Source organism: Diabrotica virgifera, chromosome 1, assembly GCF_917563875.1.
Source record: "Diabrotica virgifera virgifera chromosome 1, PGI_DIABVI_V3a".
In the NCBI taxonomy this organism is placed as follows: domain Eukaryota; kingdom Metazoa; phylum Arthropoda; class Insecta; order Coleoptera; family Chrysomelidae; genus Diabrotica; species Diabrotica virgifera.
In genome coordinates, this window is record NC_065443.1 from 228,606,653 (window position 1) to 228,633,428 (window position 26,776).

At 32.4% G+C, this 26,776-nt stretch overlaps 1 protein-coding gene and 1 long non-coding RNA gene across 3 annotated transcripts in view; both read left to right on the forward strand.

Moving 5' to 3' along the window:
• The first annotated feature begins 10,852 nt into the window (after positions 1 to 10,852).
• LOC126879059 (uncharacterized) lies at positions 10,853 to 17,925 on the forward strand. 2 transcript variants are annotated; one of them, XR_007695956.1, is made up of 2 exons: positions 10,853 to 11,303; positions 16,992 to 17,925. It is a non-coding gene; the product is annotated as an uncharacterized LOC126879059 (long non-coding RNA). The 2 variants fall into 2 exon arrangements; XR_007695955.1 differs by lacking the exon at positions 10,853 to 11,303 and adding an exon at positions 13,762 to 16,479.
• Positions 17,926 to 25,543: 7,618 nt separating this feature from the next.
• LOC114336918 (protein PF3D7_1417600-like) overlaps positions 25,544 to 26,776 on the forward strand; it is a 173,954-nt gene continuing 172,721 nt past the window's right edge. Inside the window, exon 1 of the mRNA XM_050641954.1 lies at positions 25,544 to 25,606. The gene's annotated coding sequence lies outside the window, so the exon portion shown is untranslated. The remainder of the gene's footprint in view (positions 25,607 to 26,776) is intronic.

Here is a 26,776-nt window from a genome sequence, read left to right on the forward strand (position 1 = left end):
TTACTTATGACGATGATATTTCGGCTCTAGCTGTTAGACTAATAAAAAAAGAAGAAGAATTTATGATACAATATACCATTATATTTTTTCTAAAAAACTGAATAACTCTCTCTAACTGGTTGGAAACACTGAGAATGTCGCGTAGCAGCGCTTTGAGATTTAGATAAATACACTGTGGGCCAAAATAAAGGAGTACATTTTTTAGTTGATAATAACTTCTTTGTTTTTTGGGCGATTTAATTTCTTTTTGCAGGGCGAATAGCCTAACATGTCCTCAACATGACTGAAAATTTTGAAGCAAAAATAACGTACAGGGTCGGACTTATAAAAAAAATTATGTAACGGTGCATTTGAGCTCGTTGCAAATGAAAACTGTCTTAGCTAAAATTAAACTGATATGCTCTTTTAGTAGGTTAACTATCCACAACACTTCAGTAAAAAGCAATGTTTTCAAAATTACCGGATTCGAAAAATATCATTTTTTTTTTTATTAAATTAGGAAAATATAACATTTTAACAAATATCACATTTATGAAAATAGTTTAATAATTTTAAAACTTAGATTAAAATATCATGAATGTGGCCACCATTATTGTCTACCACTTCTTGAAGTCGTCTGCACCATAAATTGATAGCCTTATTTATTACACCCTGTTCAAAATTATTCCAAACAAACTGCATTCATTCTTTGAGCTGTTCGATGGTTTCAAATTGTTGTTCGTCATACAAATTTTGTTCAAACATTTCTCAACCGGATTTAATTCTGGGCTGTTAGGTGGCCACATATCGGGCTAAATATAGTCCGGGCAATTTTTACTCAAGAATATCCTTGTATTGTGGGAAGTGTGCTAAGGAGCACCATCCTGCTTGAAATTGTAATCATAACATACTTCTTCAATTTCAGGTAATGTTTGTGAATTAAGTTTTACCCCGGCATCAACAAAAATCAGACGAGATTTTTGCAACATGGATACTGCAACAGAGACTATTACACCTTTTTAGAAATGACTTTTTCAATTAAAAGATGCTCTAGAGCTAGAGAAATTTCTCTCTTAAATTGTACGTGAGAATACACCGTATTATTTTGGGTATTTTTAGGAGGCCGTAAATAAACAATTTTTTCATCTGAAAACCATATTTTTCTAATGTCTTCACGAGAACAGAATCTTCTTAGTAGCAAATAACATCTTTCCAGTCATTGTTCTCTTACATTGGCAGTAAGTCTTTGAGAGTAAACTTTTTTAAATACTTCAAGATGGCAATCTTCTTTAATGATTCTTTGAACTGATGTGCAAGAAATCCTAGCTTCCTTTGCAATTTTCCTTGTTCCAACAGGTTGACCAGATTGCAAATTTCCTAATACAACCCTTACTCTAGCAATATTTTCTTCAGTTCTTGAGCTTCGCTTCCTCCCTTTTTCACTTTTATGTTCCTATCGTTCCAATATGCCAATTTTTCTCAGGAAATGCATTTACAATTTTTCTTGCACCATAATTGTATTTTTCACGGTAATATTTAATTAATATTCTGTCCTTTTTGCTTAAAAGTGGCATCATGAACTGACGGATCCAGGGGGGTGTCATGGGGTCATGACCCCCCCATAATTGTAAACCCACGTATCCTAAGGTTGGTAAGGCTAAGACACCTTGCATTAGAGATAGGTAATTAAATCACCCTTAAGACCCATGACCCCCCCCAAACAAAATTTCTGCAAAATTGCCACATTCCATGGCAACCTAAGGAGTCATGGCTTACTAAGTAAAATTGACATATTTGAGCGTTTGAGAAATTCTTAAGACATTTAATAAAAATTACTGCTAATATGAGGCAAAAACGATGGAAACGATGTAATTTAGTGTTAAGAGGGTTTCGTTCTGCTGAGCGTATTAGAAAAGAACTCGAATAAGATTTCCCAATTTAAGTAAAAAATGATATTTTACAAATTCGGGATTTTTTAAAATCGTATGGCGAAGGCGTGTTTTAAACATTATTTAAATAAAAAAATGATATTTTGCGAATCCGGTAATTTAAAAAACAATCCTTTTTATTGAAGTGTTCTCGATAGTTAACCTACCAAAAGAGCATATCAGTTCAATTTTAGCTAAGAAAGTTTTCATTTGCAACGAGCTCAAATGCACCGTTACATAAATTTTTTTGTAAGTCCGACCCTGTACGTTATTTTTGCTTCCAAATTTGCAGTCACGTTGAGGACATATTAGGCTGTTAGCCCTGCAAAAAGAAATTATATCGCACAAAAACCAAAAAAGTTATTTTCAACTAAAAAATGTACTCCTTTATTTTGGCCCACAGTGTATATTGAAAACCTTAAACATGATAGGATAAAAGGAATAGGCCTGGATCCCACGTACCAACAAAAAAATTTATTAATAGCAAGCTGAAAATTTGTTAATAGCTTAACGGTGTCTAGTCGGACAAACTTTGATGTACGGGAACACTGGAACAGGGGAAGTTTTAATTGTGGAACAGGTTACAGTTTTCGAGACTACGAAACCTTCCCATGTAGGTATTTTGTCGGACAGAACTTCCAATTGATGTGTTACTCTTTCATTAAACTCTCATGCAAAAATCAGACTGCTATTTACCACCAATAAAATTACCGTCATTTAACATGTTCTACGTGTCGGACTTATTAAAATGCCCAACATATTTGTCGGACAAACATTTTTTCACATTGTCCATGTGGTGAGACCGCTCCCGTCTGAAAAAAATTTGATTTGGTTTCTTTGTGGATTCCTATTCAAAAATATCCCATTTAAACAAATCTGAAGGGTGCCGGGAGGAATTTTTGAGCAGAAATTTTTTAAAAAAATTTTTTAAACAAATACAAAATATCACCTTTTTTTGACCCAAAAAATATTTTTTTTAGATTTCTTGGGTTATTATAAACAAGAAAGGTATCTTGTCATTTTTCTCAAAAATTGATAATTTGCGAGTTATAGGCGATTTAAAATCTGAAAAATGCGAAAATACGCATTTTCAAGCTTAAAAGCTCATATTTAAATTAGTATTTTTGGTTGCCAAATTTTCAAGATTATGAAGAGGTATTGGGTCTAGCCTTAATTTAGACCGCCGTTTTTTAATTGTTAATAATAATTATGCGTGTCGATCCGATTTTTTTGCCGGTGTGGCGCGTTCTATTTCAAAAATCTCCTATTTTCCTCCTAAAAATATATTTTTTTAGATTCTTTAAGCGGTTCTCAACCTTTTTGAGTGATGTACCACCTACAGTTATTTTTATTATTTTTGGTACCACCTATATTTTTAAATTGTATTATGTGGTACATGTAAAACAGATTGAGAACCTCTATTAGGACATTCTAAATAAGGTTTCCTGTCATTTTTCGAAAAAGTTAATAGTTTTAAAGTTATAAGCGATTTAAAATTAGAAAAATGAAACGACCTGATACAGAAAAGACAAAAAGAATGCTAGAAACAGCAGAGATGAAAACACTTCGAAAAATGGATGGTAAGAGATATTTTATATCTATGGGATAGAGCTAGAAGTGCAGATATTCGACAGAGATATAAGGTGGACAACATTAATATCTGGGTGAAAAACAGAAGAGTAGAATAGAAGAATAGAACGACCACATTAGCCGAACGACAACAACTGGAGTAGTAAGGACGGCGAGAGACGGTTCCCCAATAGGAAGGTGATCAGTGGGAAGACCAAGAAAACGATGGAACGACAACGTACTAGAGGCACATTGAAAAAACAGACAGAGTCATGTCTACACAAAAAGTTAAAGAAGAGAAGAGAATAACATCAAATTGCGATGTAGACAATATTTTTGTGATTCCTTCCGATTTTCCGATATTCCGATTTCGGTGACCAAATTTTAATTTGCTAAAACGTACCTATCGCAATAGTGACGGTTTAAGGCATCATAGGACCATCATGGGACCATAAGAAGTAGGCCCCTTTATAGCGACCATTTAGTAATAACAAAGGCTATAGCGGGATAAGCTGGTCAAAAATGCCTCCGCATCGATCAGACCCACTACTTCCAGAGGTCCTAGAACCTGTTGAATCGAGAAAAGAAGAATTTTTAGGTTTTATTTCTTTGAGCGCAATTTTGCTTCAAAAAATCTGAAAAAATTCAAGATGTGTCTTTTGAATACAAAACAGCCTGTTTTTTTTTCAGATTTTTATATTAAAAATTGAGCCCAGGAAAATTTTTTGAAACTTTCAAAAAATTTTTAGGGTATGATAATATGATTTAGCCAACTTTTAAATAGTATTTTTGTGTATTTTTTGTTGTTCTTTTGAATGGGAGAGGCAGATTTTTTAATATCTGAGCGCAAATAACGAAAAAATCGAAAAAACCGTTTTTCGGGACAGCCGATTTTAGGATTTAGGATCCTGACTATAACAACTGAAAAAAAAACTAAAAGTGCGAATTTTGTCATAAAATTTGGTATGTGGGGATATAATATTATTTGGAACAACTTTTCCAAAAAATTTTTATCGATAGCTCTTAACGCGAAGCAAATCGAATCGCATATCGAAAATTCAACCTGTTTGTGGATTCGCAGTAGGCGGCGTTTCAAATTTAAATTTCAGTTAACTATCTTAAAAAATGTGAAGCATCAACCTGTATGACTGTGCAAAATTTCAAATCTGTATATATTTTGATAGCCGGAATATATGGTGTCTTCATCTTAAATGCGACACACTGTATAATATTATCAATTTGATAATTTATTGCAACTAAATAATATAGTCGTATTTTTAATATATAATTTTCTAAAAACGTTTCAATAAAACTGACTAATTCAGTAATTTTACCCTAAAAAGTTAAAATTAATTACATTGAAGTATTGAACCAATTAATGTGTAATAATATCTCATTGAAATAATTTCCAAGTTCCCAGGGCTTAACGCTAATTCGCTCTTGGTCACTCTCGGAAGACTCGTTTCCTAACGGTAGATTTATTTGTTTGAATTTGTTTGAATCTATTAAAAATACGACTACATTTGTTGCAATAAATTATCAAATTGATAATATTTAATTGTTTAAAAATAATATTAATGTAAGTTGACCATTATTTAAATTATACAAGTAAATGTAGGCGGGCGCCCTATCATTAGATTTATTTGTTTAAAAAAAAAATCAATGGGAAAATCACAATAGTTGGCTGTATACCATAGTTTAAAAAACTCATACAGAAGTAAAAACTTCGAGATGTAATCTGGTATAAAATCGTTTATTTAAAAACTATCTAAAATGCCATGGATTGCAAAATGTTTTCGTTCTAATACAGAACATCTTCAGTGCATTCTGCCGAGTAGTTTGAAACTAGCACACTGTTTAAGTGGTATTGTCGAAGCGAAGATCGGTGGGATATGCGCATTTTATCAATGAAATTCGATATTTTTAAGATATTCCAGAAGCCGCTACAGATAAAATGTTTTAACAACCTATTAATCATTCAGAATTACTCGACGGATATTAGTACAGTTAAAATAATTAAGACGATAACCGGACAATAATGATTTAATGAGCGAAATTCAGTTTTTTTTTACTTTAATGACAAAAAAAAGCAAGCCCATTAGCAGAACCCAATTAAAAATTATTTTGCACATCATATTTGAAACATTATTTGGTTGAAACATGATTTGTTGGCAAAAAAAATATATTAATTTGTTTGGACTAAATTACAGTTGTGCTTATCTTAAAAAGGATAGGTTACTATCAACATTCACACAGTGTTGCCAAACTGAATTTTGTTATTTTGGGTGTAAATTTTTTCCACGGATCTCCGAGGGTACAATAACCCCATAATATATGGTTTACATAATATAATTTAGTAAAATTTGATGACTACAAGTCGATGGTGATAGATATATTCGTTGGTATGTGCCCATTTAATTGTCAAGTACCTAGCATCTTCGAGCAGGGAAGCATGGTGCCCTTTTAGCATGTGTTCCATTATATCTATCAACATCGACATGTAGTCATCAAATTTTATTAAATTATATTATGTAAACCATATATTATGGGGTTACCACTAAAAGCAGTGTGCTAGTTTCAAACTACTTGGCAGAATGCACTGAAGATGTTCTGTATTAGAACGAAAACGTTTTGCAATCCATGACATTTTAGATAGTTTTTAAATAAACGATTCCAGAATACATCTCGAAGTTTTTACTTCTGTATGAGTTATTTGTTTGAATTTGTTTGAATCTATTAAAAATACGAGTCTTTTTTTTCAAAATAACTTAAAAATTATTAGTGGTACCAAAAATCTTGAGTAAAAAAAATATAGGTTTTCCTTTTTTGAATATTTCAGATTTGCGTTTTTTGTAAGAAAAAAATTGCTTAAAATATGGCTGTTAAAATGTTCATACACTCGTGATTAAATCCAAAGGTTCAAGCTCTTCTTTAAAATCCAAAGGTTCTTTAAAATCCGGAGATTTGCAATATTTTAGGATTAAGAACGAATAGTTCTTGAACCATTCCAAAATAATTAACAGCTCCTAAGCAAAATTGGCTTGCAAAATTGATTACCAAATTGAGGGAATGATTAAAACATAGAGTATAAAATGCCGTTGGAGATAACTGCTTAATGTTGGCTTGAAGTCGGTTGTATTTTCCTGGATTATTTGACAGAAGACAAATAAAAAACTGAGTTTGATTGGGAATCATAAATTAACTATTCTCTTTTTCCTTTGTCTCCGTTATCCATATTTGATTGATTTAACATTTTATATTTTTTCCTATATAACTACTTAATGTCAATGCTTACTTATGTCAATGCATTTGAGCGGGACGCTGGCCCCATCAAATTCCCGGGCCCTAGGCGGCCGCCTAGTCCGCCTAATGGTTAATCCGGCGCTGTATCGCAAATATGTCTGTGGTTAGGTTTTTACAATTATTACCCATTAAAATATACGGAGGGCTATCAAAATGTTGTGAACCGATGTTACTTTGAGTTTCTTATTAGTAAACGGCGTATTTGATTTTCACCTCGTACAATTATTACATGTTATAGTCGACACGGAAATCTGTTAGTAGAACATTTAAACCCAATATAACAAATTGTGTAAATACCAAGTCCTCTGATATCAATATATTTTTTTACTAACAAAAATGAGACATTTTCAACAAAGAGCGTTTTAAAAATTATGTGCAGAATAAACAAAGAACAAGAAATAAACTATTTTCTAGAGAATCTGTCTAGCTCTGAAGAAAAGAACTACTCGTTATGGAAATTGTCTAATCTAAAAAACTCAAAACACAATCACAAACTAAAGCACCGATAAGAAAAAATGATGGCACCTGGTCTCGAAGTGACGAGGAGAGGGCTAACACCTTCGCTGAACATCTTCAGTCAGTTTTCCAATCGCACAAGAGAGAGATTCCAGAGAACGAAGAGAAATTTATTACAGATATAGCAGATGAACCCTACCAGATGTGTCTTCCCACCAGAAAAGTTAAAATTGCCGAATTTGAAGAAGTAATCAAAAACCTAAATACAAAAAAAGCACCTGGATACGACCTAATAACAGGACTAATTCTCAAAGAACTTCCTGAAGAAGCAATAAAGCTACTAATGTACATATAGGTACAATGCTGTCCTAAGATTGAGCTACTTCCCCTCCCAATGGAAGGTAGCACAAATCATTCTAATTCATAAACCCAACAAAGACACAACCCAACCTTCATCCTATCGTCCTATTTTAGCCTTCTGCCTTTACCCTCCAAAGTGTTTGAGAGGCTTCTCCTGAAAAGAATATACACTGTCATTACAGAAAAAAACCTAATGCCTCATTACCAATTCGGATTTCGACAACAACATGGCACAATCGAACCGGTCCATAGGGTAGTCAGAACCGCAAGAGATGCACTCGAGAACAAGAAATATTGTACAGCAGCCTTCCTGGATGTCTCCCAAGCCTTCGACAAGATATGGCATAAAGGTCTAATATCAAAACTTAAAAGACAATTGCCTCATCCAATCTGCATGCTCCTACAATCATACCTCACCGGCAGATCGTATCAGATAAAACTAGGGGAGGCCCTCATTACTCTACATCCCATCCACTCTGGCGTACCCCAAGGAAGTGTCCTTGGACCCACACTGTACCTCCTGTTCACAGCAGATATACCAACTTCCGATCGTACAACAATTGCAACTTATGCTGATGCATGCTCCTAATGGCTTGCCACGAAAATCCGACCCTAGCTTCGCATATACTGCAAAGTCACTTAAATAGACTTGAAATATGGTTTAAACTGTGGAGAGTCAAAGTTAATAGCTCCAAGTCAACACACATTACGTTTACACTAAGGAAGGGGGTCAATCCAGCTGTAACCTTTAGCAACACACCACTGCCAATAAGAAGTGACGTCAAATACTTGGGGATTTACCTAGACAGCCGCCTAACATGGCAAAAGCATATTTGGAACAAACGAATGAACTGGGATTCGTTTATAGAAAGATGTACTGGTTCATGAATCAAAAATTACGCCTAAGTCTAGACAATAAACTTCTGATCTACAAATGTGTACTGAAACCCATCTGGACGTATGGCATCCAAATCTGGGGACCTGCCAGTGAAACAAATTTACACAAGATACAGCGCTTTCAATCAAAAGTTATAAGGCAACTGTGCCAAGCTCCTTGGTCCTTGGTACATTTCCAACGATAATATACATAGGGATCTCCCAGATCCAAACCGTCAAAGAAGAAATTGTTTTTCTGTGCTCCAAGTACCACAATAGACTACATGTTCACCCAAACATATTGGTTACCAACCTCCTGACACCCCTACAGAACAGAAGACTAAAAAGAACAGACACTCTTGACGTCAACACTAACTAATCATTCCCACTTATTACTATGGTACTATTTCAAATTAATTCAATTAATTTATTAATAACTGTACTAATTCAATCATTATTGTACTCATTAGGTATGGTATTCACCACTGGGTGAATACTGACTGTGTAAATACACTCTTAACACCCATATTTATTGTTTATTATTTTTTATAAAATAGATTGGAATAAAATGGAAGTAAAAAAAAAACAAAATGTGTAAATACCAAGTCCTCTGATATCAATATATTTTTTTACTAACAAAAATAAGATATTTTCAACAAAGAGTGTTTTAAAAATTATGTTCAGAATAATTTTGAATTCGGTTCCGCTAATAAAATTTGTGCTTTTTTTGTCCTTAAAAGTAAAGAAAAAGGTTAATTAATCTTTTGCAATGTTTTATCCGTTAATAATTTTAACTGTACTAATATGCAGGTTTACTACTAATGACTATTTTTTATGATTAATAGAATGTTAAAATATGGGCAAACTCTTATCTTCAAAGCGGCCGTATCGAGTTTCTTAAACATTTATATCGAATATTGATAGGGCCAATTTTGCGCATTCTGAGTTTCATTTCTACAATTCTACTTTCTTTTTACTATACATTTATGAGACACCCTCCCCATTTTCTTGTCAGTAAAGTCATAACACCAAAAAAGCGTAGGTAAGGAATTTTTAAATTAGTTGTTTACTGTCTCTAGTTTATCGTAATACGAGATGGATAAAGTGGGTGTCGAAATTTTGATAAGTTTAGCTAGATAAGCTGAAGATCATATTTGTGAAGATAAACATCATAAAGATATAAAGATAAACATTTAAAAACAGCTGCATGTAGGGAATATGACCTGTTTTTTCCAATAAATTATTGTATCGTGCTTAATAAGACCGTCGAGAGGGATGAGCGGGCCCCGGCAAAAAGTGAAGAGCGAAAAATTGTTTAATTTTTTATAGAAATAAAATTATTAATAATAAAGGCTATTGATTATATTCAAAATAAGATAGCTAAAAGGAACTACAACGTTAACGGGGTTTTATTATTTTATATGGTCAATGGACATCTATATATGAAAAAACCGCGGAGTGCTACCATTTAAAAGGGTGCGTTTTTGAGAAATGGGTGAATTAGTCCCTGGGCACAGGTTACATTAGGGTGAGTTCTATGCACTTTTGGTATAACCACGTTTACATAAAAATTGTTCCTGGTTAAATTTCCTATCTAAATATAACTTTTTAAAGTCAAAGATACTTTTTTTTACAAAAAATATTCAAAAGAAAAAGCACAAAGAAACCCAAAAGAAAGAAATTTTGTTTTTTGTCCCATAACTTTTGTCCACGAGGATATAGGTATAGACATTGCTTCACAGAAAAATAACTTACATATTTTCTCTTGAAAATTATGTTTGGTAGAGGTCATTAGGATTTACAGTTTTCGAAATATGATTTTTCAAAATTCGCCACTCACAGCAATTTTGGGCAATTTTCCTTGTTATTTCGCAAATATTGTTCTGTAACTTTTTTCTACGTAATTTTAGGTATATGCAATTACACGTAATAGGAATATAAATCAATTACCTTTAAAATGGTCTACTGTATAACGTTGTACGACTTTTTTTAAAGAGATTATGGTTTTTCAAGGTTTTATAATTTTAACGATTTTTTTATATTATAATATAAAAATAAAATAAAATTATTATATAATATGTTATATATTATACAATAGCTAATATAAAAAAATATTATTTTTTTACATTTTTTAGGATTATTTTTGAAATTTCTCATTATAACTTTTCTTTTCTTGTACATGAATATACAATATACTATCTATATATTGCGCAACAAAGAGGGCTTACTTTCTGTTCTTTAAAATTGTGTATAATTTCTATTTAAATACATAATGGAAACCGAGTGATTCTTTGATATTTTTTACCTGTATTAATTAAAATTATTTCTTTTACAAAAGTTACATAAACATTAGTCTTAAAAAACATCACTTTAGTTAAAATTATTTAAACGTTGACATTTAAAATTTTTTTAAAATCAAAGTCCATCTCTTCGTTAGCATTAGCTTCAATATCTTGTAACGGTCACGTTACGAAAGTAGCTCTTTAATAATTATTATTATTATTTTCCCTCGGTCTCTCATTTAAATTCTCGTATAGGACCACTGAGGTGACGTCATACCTCGGTGATGGAACGTACTCCACCTATCGAGAATTATTCGGGTTCTGAGAGAATTTGACGTTTACCTTGGCGGAGAAACGCCTCTCGTTCTTTACTTGACTGTGAGCTGTGGTGTCGAATAGATATACCATATAGAATGGCGGATGATTTCCTCCAACTTATTTTATCACATAAGAAATTTAACGTAAAGTAAAAAGTTACCACCAGGGATTGTCTGGAGTGAGGAGACATGTGGGTGACAACTCCTGTTGGAGTATAAATAGGAATCATTCGGTGAGATTTATTTTTTTTGTAATAATTTTTTAATTAGCCATTGTCATGTGTTTTTTGTTGTGGAATATTTAAAATATTAGTCCCATTGTTAAACTTTCTTAGTCAATCTATTAAGGGAAGGGTGTAGATGATTTCGATCTTTATATTATCTTTATATCGATCTTTTATATTAATGTGGTTTTTGGTTTTACATAACCAAACATTTTTGAAGTCCTCAAATTAATATTGAAAATAATTACCATTTCTCTGTAGGTTTTAAATTATTCAACATCCAATATTTTATAAATTCAATATATTTTTACAGATATTTCCTCAAATAAATCATTTCAATGTCATTTGTCCATGTATTCACACTCAAAACAGTTCAAGGTTACCTGAGATTGGTTTTTGTTCCAGTTTTAATGGTCGGTTTTTCTATACTATTGCTTCTAAAAAGTTCCTTAATTATTTCTTCTTCCCTTTACTTTTTGCTCATGTTTAAAATGAGAAATAAAACTGGGAATGTTTTTTAGCCATTTGGAAGAAACCCTACCATGAAGTCATAGACCTTATTTGACCACCTAGAGAAACCACTACAGCCACAGTCAAGTCATCATGGGAGTATGTCGATTTGGGAACAAGCTATGGGAGCGTTCCAGCTCAATTTTCGTCTTGGCACCTGGGCCTACAGGAGTCATGGGGTCGCACCATCCTGGTGCATCATTTTCTAGGATGCAACCGCAACCTCGTTTGGGAACATTTAGTGAGGTGTTGTAGTAACTATTGGTTTTTTTTTATATTTCAGACTATCTGTTAAATACACTGTTTTTTTTCCAGATTTAGGTTACCTCTGGTTTTTTTTTGACATATTTGTATATTAGATTATTTGGTTCCCAAACTTTGTATCTACGGTAACTTCTTGTGCACAGGAATAAGCCTAGAGAAAATTAGGTTTTTAATACTTTATTATTGCTTTGATATTGGTTTATGTAATTCGGGTAAATTTATTTTTTAATATTACTAGCTTGTTTCCCAAATATTTTACTGTTACTCGCTTTATTCCATTTGTTCGGTTAATTTAGGTCATCGTCGGTATTTATCTCAACTTCATTTCTACTTTAGTCAACTGTATATTTAACTTTATTTATTCATTATTGTATTTTCCCTTAGTGAGGCTTGGGCCTATTTCTTTGTAGTATTTTCATCTTTGTCAGTTTCCTTTAGTTGTACGTAGCGGGCGTACTATAACCATTTGGTAGAAGACTTATGTAATTTTGTACCCTATATGTTAGTGAGAGGTACTTATACCTGTAATTTTGTAACAGATAACATTATTGTTGTTATCTTAGAGATAACTTTTTGTATAACTTATGTCATTTTAGAGTCACATGATATACACTTTGTGTAACTCAGAGATTGTCAAAAATCTAGTAGTTATTTTTAATAAATATGTATTTATTTTGTATATCAATTATTTTATTATTCCTTTATGTTCATTATTACAGGTTTGATATATTTAATATTTGACAGCAGTATAAGATACCTGGGAAAATGATCGAAGATCATTTTCATGGCGCCCATGATTAGTTAGTTTTATTTATTTTGTTCGTCTTTAGCAATTATCCATCTTCATTCAGTTTCAGTACATTATTCTTATTTTATTATTTCATCTTTTAGTCATCATTACTATCTATATAGAGCTACTGTTCTTCGACAGGCATGCAAACGAGCCGTATCCATCCTTGAGTGTCAAGTGGTTTTCTTGCATCTCTTGCTAGCCAACTCTATTCAGTTTGCCTCTGTCTCTTCCCACTTCTACTTCTATCCCTTCTAATTCCCCTTTCTTCAGTACAACTGCACTTTAGTAGTATTTTTCCTATTGCGGCTTCTCAACGTAGAAGCCACTTCACCCCTTTCTTTACACACACCCCATACTCTCTCTCTTCATTTTTATTACCTAGATTTTTCTTTATTTTTTCCTTACTTCTGTTGGAGTACCTATATCTTTCTTTTTACTTTCACTCCAACAGAAGTTTTCTTATTTTTGTTACACTGGCGCCCAACGTGGGGCCAACCGTTTATGGTTCTAAGACAGTAGTTCTTTTAGTTCATTTTTCTTTTATTCGAATTTTCTGTATTATTACCTTTTTGATATCTTTGTATACATGTTACTTCTGATTTATTTTTGTCTTAAATTTTATTAATACTAAACAGGTAGACTTATACTGCTTTTCTTTGTTTTCGATTAGTTTATTTTCGATACCTCATTTTTAGTTTTAGTGGTACAGCTCATATTTTAGTTTGGATTTTATATTTTTATTAGAAACTTATTTGTGTATTTAAACTGAGTATACATAACTGACAGTGTGTTCTATTAGTATAAATTTTGATTCCTTCTACCAATGGTAGTATGTTTGCACGTACAATTAATCGGTGACTATATGCATACATTTTTTTTCTAGTATGGTTATATTTTACACCTAACTAGAAATTATTTTCAGTATTTAGGTATTTTATTTAATTTATTGATTTGATTTTTATATATTTTACTGGCATTTTTGATTTGTTGGTGTGTCGCTAATATTTTCTCCATATGTATCTTTGTCTTACAAACTTTAGATTATATTTTATATTTGTTATTTTTGATATTTGGGTTGTTTGGTAAGACAGGCACACACCACAAAGCAATATCGGTCCACAACATTAGCTTCTATACATGATACGTTGAATTCGCATGGTTTGGATGACCATCTGTAATCATCCGAACCATGTTTTTTTTTTTTTTTTTTTTTTTTATATATTTAAATCTTGTTATTGAATTTGCCATATTGGAAAGATGTTGTGGTTTAATTTGTTATTAGGTTACTCTATTGACATTTGTCTCCAATATCTTAAATACTTTATAATAATTCAGACCCTTATTTCCTATACAGTATGATTCTGGAATTAGTTTGGAATTTTGATGTAAGTATGTATGAATTCTTGAGTCTTTCATATTTCTTCTTAGAAACTACTTAGTCTGTTGATGCTCAAAGTTGGTGAATACGTGGGTTCGAAGTTCAGCAAGGCGCCATTGCTATCCGATTTCGCAATCTATGTCTTTCATTGCAGAGTAGACAGATGTTTATCTATCATAATATTTCTGGTCAGGAAATGCCTGCAGCATGTCCTAACTATTCTTGTCTAATTAGTCCAATTATTCCAGTTACATATTTACAATTTGATAGGGAAGTATTTAGTTTATATTTTATCTCGTACTTCATAGTATGTTTGTTGTTGACTATCCCTATACGCAGTAGGTTGTTAAGTCAGTATTTGGAGTGTTTAGACAAATGAGTTGTTCATCAGAGTATATTCCCACTTCTTTCCTTAGGCATTAGTTGCTATTCAGATTCTGGAATATTTCCTGAATAATTCCATGTATGTGAGAACGCATGAATTTGCAGTTTTATTTAAAATTGTGCTCGTTCTCGTCAATTTTTTTCCCTATCACTTATCATATTTTTTTTTCTTCCTATTATTTATCATAGTGCCATAGACCTTGTAAGTTCACCATTCATTCTGTTTTCTTTCTTACTTATTCTTATATTAGTACCTTATCTGAGTCTGGTTATTCTCATACATCTGTTGTAGCAACATGCTATAGTTCGCGAATACCAGCACGAATTAAGTTTATGTAGTTTCTATAATATTTTAGTCAATACACTGTAGGTATTTATCATACCTTTGATTTAGTTTGGTTACATCTCTGTTACTTAATCTGTTAGTAATTTTTTATTCTGACTTATTTTGATTACTTAGTTTGGATAGGTTCATATTACCGGATGAGGGTGTATGTAGACCTAATTTATTTATTTTGTTCAGTATTAGTTACCATTGGATCCAATAATTTAGTTTATTTAGTATTAGTAAGAATTGGTCCATAAATTTGCCTGATCGTTCTTCTTTGGATATACTCTTATATAAATCTGGTGTCCATTGATAGTCCGATTCTGGATAAGTGTCCGATTCTTCATTTATTTTGTGTATTCGGTTGGATAGGTTCGTATTACCGGATGTGGGTGTACGTAGACCTGATCTGTTTATGTGGTTTAGTATTGGTGTGAATTGGTCCATAAATTTGCCTGGTCGTTCTTCTTTGGATATGCCTTTTATGAATCTGGTGTCCACTGATAGTTCGACTTTGGATTAAGTGTCCGATTCCACATCTATTTTGGTTATTGAGTTTTGGATTCCTTTGGTATGTTTATTATTGGTATTATTTGGCATTAGTGAGAGTTGTTCCATAAATCTTCCTGATTGTTCTTCTCTGGATATACTATTATGAATCTGGTGTCCATTGTTAGTTCAATTTTGGATTAAGTGTTCAATTCTTTACTTATTTTAGTTACTGTTTTTTTTATTCACTTTGATATATTTACTTGTGATATGGTTCGAATTGGCTCACACCTTTTCCTGGTTGTTCCGTCCTTGGATATATCCTTTATAAATCTGATGTCCATGGATAGTTCAATTTTGGTTTGGTGCCCAATTCGACACTTAGTATTATTATGAACTTTAGTGCAATATTTAGTTTTGTTTGACTTTTAAGCAATAATGTGTTAATATTTGGTAGCAGAGAGTAACATAGTAACATTTTAGCATGAGTTTGAGTCATATATTTATTTATTTTTCCTTGATAATTAGTTTATGCTTATTGGTAATCTTGCGAATCAACGTGGATTGTTAGACTATGTATTGCAAAGTTAGTTGTTATTATTTTGAAGTTTAGAAAAAAAAATTTTATGGATAAAATTTTTTTTCCCAAGTAGAAGGAGATTGTAACGGTCACGTTACGAAAGTAGCTCTTTAATAATTATTATTATTATTTTCCCTCGGTCTCTCATTTAAATTCTCGTATAGGACCACTGAGGTGACGTCATACCTCGGTGATGGAACGTACTCCACCTATCGAGAATTATTCGGGTTCTGAGAGAATTTGACGTTTACCTTGGCGGAGAAACGCCTCTCGTTCTTTACTTGACTGTGAGCTGTGGTGTCGAATAGATATACCATATAGAATGGCGGATGATTTCCTCCAACTTATTTTATCACATAAGAAATTTAACGTAAAGTAAAAAGTTACCACCAGGGATTGTCTGGAGTGAGGAGACATGTGGGTGACAACTCCTGTTGGAGTATAAATAGGAATCATTCGGTGAGATTTATTTTTTTTGTAATAATTTTTTAATTAGCCATTGTCATGTGTTTTTTGTTGTGGAATATTTAAAATATTAGTCCCATTGTTAAACTTTCTTAGTCAATCTATTAAGGGAAGGGTGTAGATGATTTCGATCTTTATATTATCTTTATATCGATCTTTTATATTAATGTGGTTTTTGGTTTTACATAACCAAACATTTTTGAAGTCCTCAAATTAATATTGAAAATAATTACCATTTCTCTGTAGGTTTTAAATTATTCAACATCCAATATTTTATAAATTCAATATATTTTTACAGATATTTCCTCAAATAAATCATTTCAATGTCATTTGTCCATGTATTCACACTCAAAACAGTTCAAGGTTACCTGAGATTGGTTTTTGTTCCAGTTTTAATGGTCGGTTTTTCTATACTATTGCTTCTAAAAAGTTCCTTAATTATTTCTTCTTCCCTTTACTTTTTGCTCATGTTTAAAATGAGAAATAAAACTGGGAATGTTTTTTAGCCATTTGGGAGAAACCCTACCATGAAGTCATAGACCTTATTTGACCACCTAGAGAAACCACTACAGCCACAGTCAAGTCATCATGGGAGTATGTCGATTTGGGAACAAGCTATGGGAGCGTTCCAGCTCAATTTTCGTCTTGGCACCTGGGCCTACAGGAGTCATGGGGTCGCACCATCCTGGTGCATCATTTTCTAGGATGCAACCGCAACCTCGTTTGGGAACATTTAGTGAGGTGTTGTAGTAACTATTGTTTTTTTTTTTATATTTCAGACTATCTGTTAAATACACTGTTTTTTTTCCAGATTTAGGTTACCTCTGGTTTTTTTTTGACATATTTGTATATTAGATTATTTGGTTCCCAAACTTTGTATCTACGGTAACTTCTTGTGCACAGGAATAAGCCTAGAGAAAATTAGGTTTTTAATACTTTATTATTGCTTTGATATTGGTTTATGTAATTCGGGTAAATTTATTTTTTTAATATTACTAGCTTGTTTCCCAAATATTTTACTGTTATTCGCTTTATTCCATTTGTTCGGTTAATTTAGGTCATCGTCGGTATTTATCTCAACTTCATTTCTACTTTAGTCAACTGTATATTTAACTTTATTTATTCATTATTGTATTTTCCCTTAGTGAGGCTTGGGCCTATTTCTTTGTAGTATTTTCATCTTTGTCAGTTTCCTTTAGTTGTACGTAGCGGGCGTACTATAACCATTTGGTAGAAGACTTATGTAATTTTGTACCCTATATGTTAGTGAGAGGTACTTATACCTGTAATTTTGTAACAGATAACATTATTGTTGTTATCTTAGAGATAACTTTTTGTATAACTTATGTCATTTTAGAGTCACATGATATACACTTTGTGTAACTCAGAGATTGTCAAAAATCTAGTAGTTATTTTTAATAAATATGTATTTATTTTGTATATCAATTATTTTATTATTCCTTTATGTTCATTATTACAGGTTTGATATATTTAATATTTGACAGCAGTATAAGATACCTGGGAAAATGATCGAAGATCATTTTCATGGCGCCCATGATTAGTTAGTTTTATTTATTTTGTTCGTCTTTAGCAATTATCCATCTTCATTCAGTTTCAGTACATTATTCTTATTTTATTATTTCATCTTTTAGTCATCATTACTATCTATATAGAGCTACTGTTCTTCGACAGGCATGCAAACGAGCCGTATCCATCCTTGAGTGTCAAGTGGTTTTCTTGCATCTCTTGCTAGCCAACTCTATTCAGTTTGCCTCTGTCTCTTCCCACTTCTACTTCTATCCCTTCTAATTCCCCTTTCTTCAGTACAACTGCACTTTAGTAGTATTTTTCCTATTGCGGCTTCTCAACGTAGAAGCCACTTCACCCCTTTCTTTACACACACCCCATACTCTCTCTCTTCATTTTTATTACCTAGATTTTTCTTTATTTTTTCCTTACTTCTGTTGGAGTACCTATATCTTTCTTTTTACTTTCACTCCAACAGAAGTTTTCTTATTTTTGTTACAATCTTCCTCTGACACCTCAGTTATCTTAGAGTTCCCACAATTAGTACCCATTCACATGCACCCTTTGCAGAATATTGAACAACTAATTCTTATCTTCCTACAACCGCAGTTTTTTGTGTATCCTTTGGTACATTTACATGCTATTTTTTCAAGCAAAACTTGTGGTGCAGGAGCTTTGACAGTAAATATTGGAATTAATCCATATTTTGAAGTTGGCCCGGCCGAGTCAAGTGGGTCCAAAGCATTACCTATAAAAAATAAGATTCAATCATAACACACAATCACATAAAAAAGTTATAATGAGGAATTTAAAAAATAATCCTCAAATCAAAAATCGTTGCAAGTACTTATTACAATTTGATATGTTATTCAAAAATAACCCTAGAATTTTTTATAATACACAATTTTAAAGTAAACAGAATAAGCTTTCTTTTTTATTATATAATATATACCATATAGAAAAAGAAAGTTATAATGGGAAATTTTAAAAATAATGTTAAAAAATATAAAATATAATGTAAAAAGTATAAAGTCTTGAAAAAGATAACCTCTTTAAAAGAAGTAGTACAACATTATACAGTAGACCATTTTAAAGGTAATTGATTTCTATTCCTCTTACATGTACCATTGCGTATACCTAAAGTTACGTAGAAAAAAGTTACAGAACAATATTTGCGAAATAACAAGGAAAATTGCCCAAAATTGCTGTGAGTGGCGAACTTTGAAAAATCATATTTCGAAAACTGTAAATCCTAATTACCTCTCCTGAACATAATTTTAAAGAGAAAATATGTAAGTTTTTTTTCTGTGAAGCAATATCTATACCTATATCCTCGTGGACAAAAGTTATGGGACAAAAAACAAAATTTCTTTCTTTTGGGTTTCTTTGTGCTTTTTCTTTTGAATATCTTTTTGTAAAAAAAAGTGTCTTTGACTTTAAAAAGTTATATTTAGATAGTAAATTTAATCAGGAACAATTTTTATGTAGACGTGTTTGGTGTTTGTACCAAAAGTGCATAGAACTCACCCTAGTATAACCTGTGCCCAGGGACTAATTCACCCATTTCTCAAAAACGCACCCCTTTAAATGGTAGCACTCCACGGTTTTTTCATATATAGAGATTCATTGACCATATGAAATAATAAAACCCCGTTAACGTTGTAGTTCCTTTCTATAGTACATAATCAATAGCCTATAATAAGAAACATTAATTTCAAATATAAATTGTATTAAATTTTGATGATATTTATAATAGTAAAATAGTTATTTTCCTAACAAGTGCAGAAAGTCATTCTTTTCCGCACGCGACTGCAGTTTGCCGAACGACGCAAAGCGGGAGTTCGGCAAGCAGTCGAGTGCGGAAAAGAGACTTTCTGCAAGAGTTAGGAACAATATTTTTTCTAAGAGTCTTTAAAAAATTACCAAATCTTAATCAATTAATTTAATTAATATGAAAATACATACACAAATTAATTCTTTGACAAGGTTGTCAAAACCAAACTTTCAATATAATTAGTTAGCATGACGACGATATTGGTTTCCATGACGATGATTCAAAACGACTGCGACTGTTATTATCTACCGATTTGACTTTCGAATATTATGTCAAAATAATTTTATTTCATCGAATTGTCAGTAGTAATTGCACAAGAGCTCTAAAATTCTATATTAATTTTAGAGTTCGAGTGCAATTTGTTGCGATTATTTCATGAATAAAACTGTTCAAACCCAAAATTTTATTGTAATTTATATATGTAAGTACCAATTAGTGAAATTAAACACACAGTTGTTATAAATATGTATTTGACGGTTGAAAGTCATCACTTTTATAATTTTTAAAACATTTGTCATTAATGTCACTGAATTTATTTTTTCATAGCAACGAAGGGCATGTGACGTAATATGCTTAACGACGGGAGATTATCAAAAATTATCACCTTAATTTGCCTGTCTGTAGCTTTCTATTGGTCAGAATCTCCTATGAATGAAATAATCGCGTTAATTTCATTAAAACAGGAACAGAATAAGATATATTTGAAATAAATTAGTAAATAATATCTAAATATTAGTTTATTGCATGTATTATAATTACTTTAAGGCCATATTAACATATCTAAATTAACACGCGTGCGGAAAAGTAAAAACCGCGTGCGGAAAAGTAACACGCGTGGGGAAAAGTGAAACTTTCTAAACTAAAATGCGTGCGCGAAAGTAGACATTTTTGCACGCTCGTAGAAAAATATTAATTTATACTACAAGTGCTTTTCGAGTTTTCTGATTGGTAAAAATATCTATAATTTTCGAAAAATCGCACGATTTTACCAAATTACGTCTTTGGTCTCTGGTCGACGCCAGGCCCCTTACATCGCCGGGCCCAGGTAAAATGTACCGGCTGTATAATTATCGTGCTTTACGTCTCTGAATAGGCGTCTCAATTTTATTAAAATTACGATTGAAATAAATTCTTGTATCGTGCTTGCCGTCTGAATGCGCTGTAAAATATCACTAAAATTCAGTAACCGTCATAAAAAGTAGATCATAATGATCGCAATGATCTAATGTCTAATGATTTGATAACAATTAAAAGACAAGTTTATTGTTCAGAAAATATTTGATTACAGAGGGGGGCTTTAGACGCGTACTGTATGGAAGGGAAACAAAGGTTAAGAAGATAAAGACAGACAAGATACTAAGCTTAATAGAGGTAAAAGTGCGTATGACTTGAGCATTTTTCTTCAAACGAACCCATCGAGCAGATCTTGCTGTAACAAATTGCTCTAGTACTCTAGTCAGTACGTGTTCGGGAGCAAAATTCTGCCGAACCGAACGAGCCGATCATTTTCGGAGGAATGTCGGTAGTCGGTACTGTGGTACCGTTGAAAGATCAAATCAAAAGCGAGCATTTGTTCTTTGTTCGTTGATGCTCAGTGGGTACGGACGGGCGTACCAGATTCTTTGCTACCGTGGTCGGAAAAACACTAAAAATAAAATGAGCAGAACATGGGAACGCAGTGAATAGAACGAACACTTCGAATAAGTTGAGCGTTTACTTGTTTGTGCGCGCTCTCGGCTCGTTCGGTTCGAGCCGAACAATAGAGATATGCCCTATCTCCTTGGTGTATCTCAAGCCTTAAGATACACCAAGCCACCTTAGGCGGCTTTTACTTTCTAAAAAATGATGTTTGTTTTTTACATAAAAACATTCCTTAGTATCATAGAAATACTACGTTTTTTCTCGTTTCTCGAAAACTCGTTTGTAGTTTGTATACAACAACGCAGGCGACGCCTGACTTGTGCAGCTGCAACTCGACACTTTGGTTCTAAAACTCTTAAGCGAGCACGTGTTTTAAGAGTCCCGTCATTTGGGAAGGCACAAATTTGCATATTATGGCGCATACAAAAATTGTCTAAGAACCGTCTTTAAAGTTAGTGATTAGTTACTTACATGGAAATTTTTCTACTGAGTATTGAAAGTATTTAATGCTAAGGCGTGGCGTAGGAAGAAACTTAAAATTTTTACTTCTGTACAGGTGCAATAATATGCAAATTAGTGCCTTCCCAAATGACGGGATCTCTATATTATTGAAATTTATCGAAAAGTATTGTTTTGAAAATCGGAAAAAAATCTGATTACATACAATTCTAAATTACCTACCCAGTTCCTCAGCAAAAAAATTAAAAGCTCGTGATGCATTGCATGCACCGTATGGGAAGAAAAATTTAAGAAATAGCAACGAGTTTGGGTCGGTGAATATCGACGAAAGCTTATAGTCTAAGAGCTAATGAACCCTCCGACTAACGGTCGTCCTGTAAGGCTAGAAATTTTTCTAGTGATAATTCATAGCACACCAAGGCTAAAAACCATGACCTGGCAGGCATCAGCGGTGCACGTGTATCTACCAGGTGAATCGAAAAGTGCAAATTTAAGGAGTAAAATAAACTTTCTCCTGTAAGGTTTAAAGGACATCGCACACATCTTATGGAAAATATAATGTCACTCAAATTCAATAAAATTTATACGAATAGATTCGTTTTAAATTAACGGCCAATTCTTATCATTGCGACAACTCTTAATTATGATTAATTACGGCTAAAATTGCAATTAAAGTTTATCGAAATCACATTTTTGGAGTTCATAAACGTGTCAGTTATAATCACTATTGCTCTGGGTGCTATTCCAAACAGCTTAAACCCCGCTGGGCCTAAGCGGATTAGTGAAACTATTAAAATAAGATGCTTAATAGCCCGAGAAGATTTATGAAGTTACCGATAATCCGGGTATTTTAAAATATTTTTTCTCTCTCTAACTTATGTACCTACCCATTTGATTTCAGATTGATTTATATCAATTTCTGCTCTTATTATTGAAAATTAAGAGTTGGCGCAATGATAAGAATTGGCCGTTAATTTGAAACGAATCTATTCATATAAATTTTATTGAATTTGAGTGACATTATATTTTCCATAAGATGTGTGCGATGTCCTTTAAGTATGTGTTTGAGAAGTCATTTATAAGAAATGTGTACAATGACAGGCGATTCTGAAGAGCATAAGACCTTGCCAGGCCAGGGGAAAGATTAGGGGTTTTCCCAAAATTATTTTTTTTGCATCGAACAATTTTTTTTAGGTTTTTTGAATCATTCCAAACAGAAAAGGTCTTTAGTGATTTTTCTCTTAAGTTAATAGTTTTTGTTATATAAGCGATTGAAAATTTTGAAAATTGCGAAATCGACCATTTTTAACCCTAAATCGGACATTTATCTACAAATTTCAAAGTTGCCAAGAAAGATAGATATTCTTTAAACATTGATTGATGAAATCCCAAAGAGTTTTTTGCAATACAATATCGGAAACGCCTTTGTTTTTTAATTGCTAATCAAGCGGGCGCGACACTGTGGTATAAGTGAGGACGTTTGAGTTGGCATAAATTCATTATCTCGAGAATGGGCAAATTTCAAGAGAAATCCTCAGACAGGTCGATTTTTATTTTTAAATTAGGACTTTTTGGCATATATATAATACTAGTGACGTCATCCATCTGAGCGTGATGACGTAATCGATGATTTTTTTAAATGAGACTAGGTGTTGTGTGACAGCTCATTTGAAAGGTTATTTAATTCTCTATTCACTAATATAAACATTAACATAATTATTTATACAGGGTGTACAAAAAATTTTTTTTATTAAATTAACTTTGATTAAATTTGACAAATAGAAGAAACAATTTTTTGTACACCCTGTATAAATAATTATGTTAATGTTTATATTACTGAATAGAGAATTAAATAACCTTTCAAATGAGCTATCACACAACCCCTACTCTTATTTAAAAAAATCATCGATTACGTCATCACGTCCAGATGGATGACGTCACTAGTATTATATATATGCCAAAAAGTCCTAGTTCAAAAATAAAAATCGACCTGTCTGAGGATTTCTCTTGAAATTTGCCCATTCTCGAGATAATGAATTTATGCAAACTGAAACGTCCTCACTTATTATACTAGTGTCGCGCCCGCTTGATTAGCAATTAAAAAAACAAAGGGGTTTTCGATATTTTATTGCAAGAAACTCTTCGGAATTTCATCAATCAATGTTTAAATAATATCTACGTACCTTGCAACATTGAAATTTTTAGATAAATGTCCGATTTAGGGTTAAAAATGGCCGATTTCGCAATTTTCAAAATTTTCAATCGCTTATATAACAAAAACTATTAACTTAAGAGAAAAATCACTAAAGACCTTTTCTGTTTGGAATGATTCAAAAAACCTAAAAAAAAATGTGTTCGATGCAAAAAGAATGATGTTAGGAAAAACCCCTCATCTTTCCCCTCGCCTGGCAAGGTTTTATGCTCTTCAGCATCGCCTGTCATTGTACACATTTCTTCTAAATGACTTACTCAAACACATACTTAAATTTAAACCTTACAGGAGAAAGTTTATTTTACCCCCTAAATTTGCACTTTTCGATTCACTTGGTAAATACACGTGCACCGCTGATATCTGCCAGGTCATGGTTTTTAGCCTTGGTGTGCTATAAATTATCACTAGAAAAATTTCTAGCCTTACAGGACGACCGTTAGTCGGTGGGTTCACTAGCTCTTAGACTATTATATTGCTCCAGCTCAAGCCAGTAGAAGAGCAGCGAGATATTAAGAGAGGGCAGAACTATGAAAAAAGCTTTGAGTCAAAACTTTTTTCAAAAGCCTTTGACCGACCATTTACAGCTTTTACAGAACAGTGAGTGCACCCAATATGTATCAGGAATCGTTGGTTACAGGAAAAAATAAATATGATCATGTTATTGGATAAAATTACAGTAAAAATACTTTTTTTTCTCAAAATCTACTAAACGAATCGCAGTACACAAAATGTTTTAATACTTCATAATACGACTACTAAATACATACAATAAAAATTTAAAACAACCTTCTCTTTTTTAGTAGGTAGACGGGGATAATTCATCCCCAAATTAAATGTTTTTTCGAACTCGTTATAAAATCGCGTATAAAAGCCATAAAAATATAAATAATTTAAGTACTTTTCTGAGGTTTATTTATTAGTTTTAAGTCTCACGAACTGAATTCTTTTGGAAATAAATAAAGTGTTACAGGAAGGCAGAAAAGTGTCTTCCTAATCTAAATGCATCTTTTACAAGACGCCCTCTGGAGTGGTGGAAAACAACTAAAAGTGCCAAAAAATTGTATGTATAAAAAAACTAACCATAAGTAAATGTAACAGTTTTTTTAAGAATATTATTTAAAAATTGTCTTTTTTTCCTATTTAGAAAATATGAAGGATTTTCCACTTACTTAAAAGTAGTTTTAGAATTGGTACGAAAACAATCAAACTGATGGGAATTTATAACCTTTTCTAACCTCTGCTTCATGTACACAAGTACTAGACTATTATCAGAGATAACGGTTATCATGTACATAGGTAGGTTTATCTTAGCAAAGATAAGATAAACATAATTAAAAAATACATCTTCAATATGTAACATTAGAGATAATTTTAGTATTTTGTAAGCAATCGCTAACTACGTTGCATATTTGACCACATTCCTAATTTGAACACGGGACACGTTACAGGTCAGTAATTATTGTTTATGTTAATGATAAATAAATTAAAAGTTTGGGATTTACATTACGATCTTTTCAATTAAAATATTACAGTGATAAATTAGGTCATTTGTTTGGTTCCAAGGAGCTGCGAATATAAAAACACTGCAGTTATCACTGCATGTCACTACAATCACTGAATATTATTATATAAATAATATACTATTTAAAAGAGTTTGCTAACATTAGTCTCGATTGAACAGGGAGTAAATAGTGCCCTGAAACAACATCCTGTAGGGGAGATATGCCTGAGACAGCATACTTTTTTTTAAATGTTTTGTAATCGATAACCGATAGAGTTAGACACGTAATGAAAATCAAAGTCAGTGCTAGCAACATTTACTTAAATATAACATCATTTTTTAACAAGGTACATATTATAGTTTTCTTCTGAAAAACAAATTTTAAAGTATTACATGTGCCATCTCACCCACATACATGTGGGTGAGATGGCATACCCTTGAAACAAAGGCAATAATCTCGACATAAGTCACAAATAATTTTTTTGCAGTCTTGGGTACACCGGCACACCGGAATATGACCACTTGCCACACATTTGGCATCTTAGCCAAGTTTCTCGAGCACGAGATAATGAAAAGAGGTCATTACAAAAAATTCAAGCAGCATCTTCCTCGTCACTTGTTTCAACATCGACGGAATCGACTTTCTCGTTTCGAATTCCTCTTATAACGACTTTTAACTGTAATGAAAAACTCTAATCATATAACAAAATTAATGCAGTATAAAAACCCGTAAGGGTAAGATAGCATACCTATGCCATCTAAATCCTCTTGCTTACTATGCCATCTCAAGTTGTGCTCACTACGGAGAGCAATGGATTATATCCTCGCTCCGACCCTTGCTCCCTGGTATTTATATTCGTGAATTCTCGCATTTAAAATAATGTATTTATTTTACATAGCGATCGAAACTATATTATCGATCGCTATGTAAAGTAAATACATTATTTTAAATGCGAGAATTCACGAATATAACGAAACCAGGGAGCAAGGGTCGGAGCGAGGATACACAATCCATTGCTCTCCGTAGTGAGCACAACTTCAGGCAACATTGAATTCAGACCGTTTTTTAACCTAATTTTTCTTAAAGGGGTATAGTTAATTCTACGTTTTTTTGCAT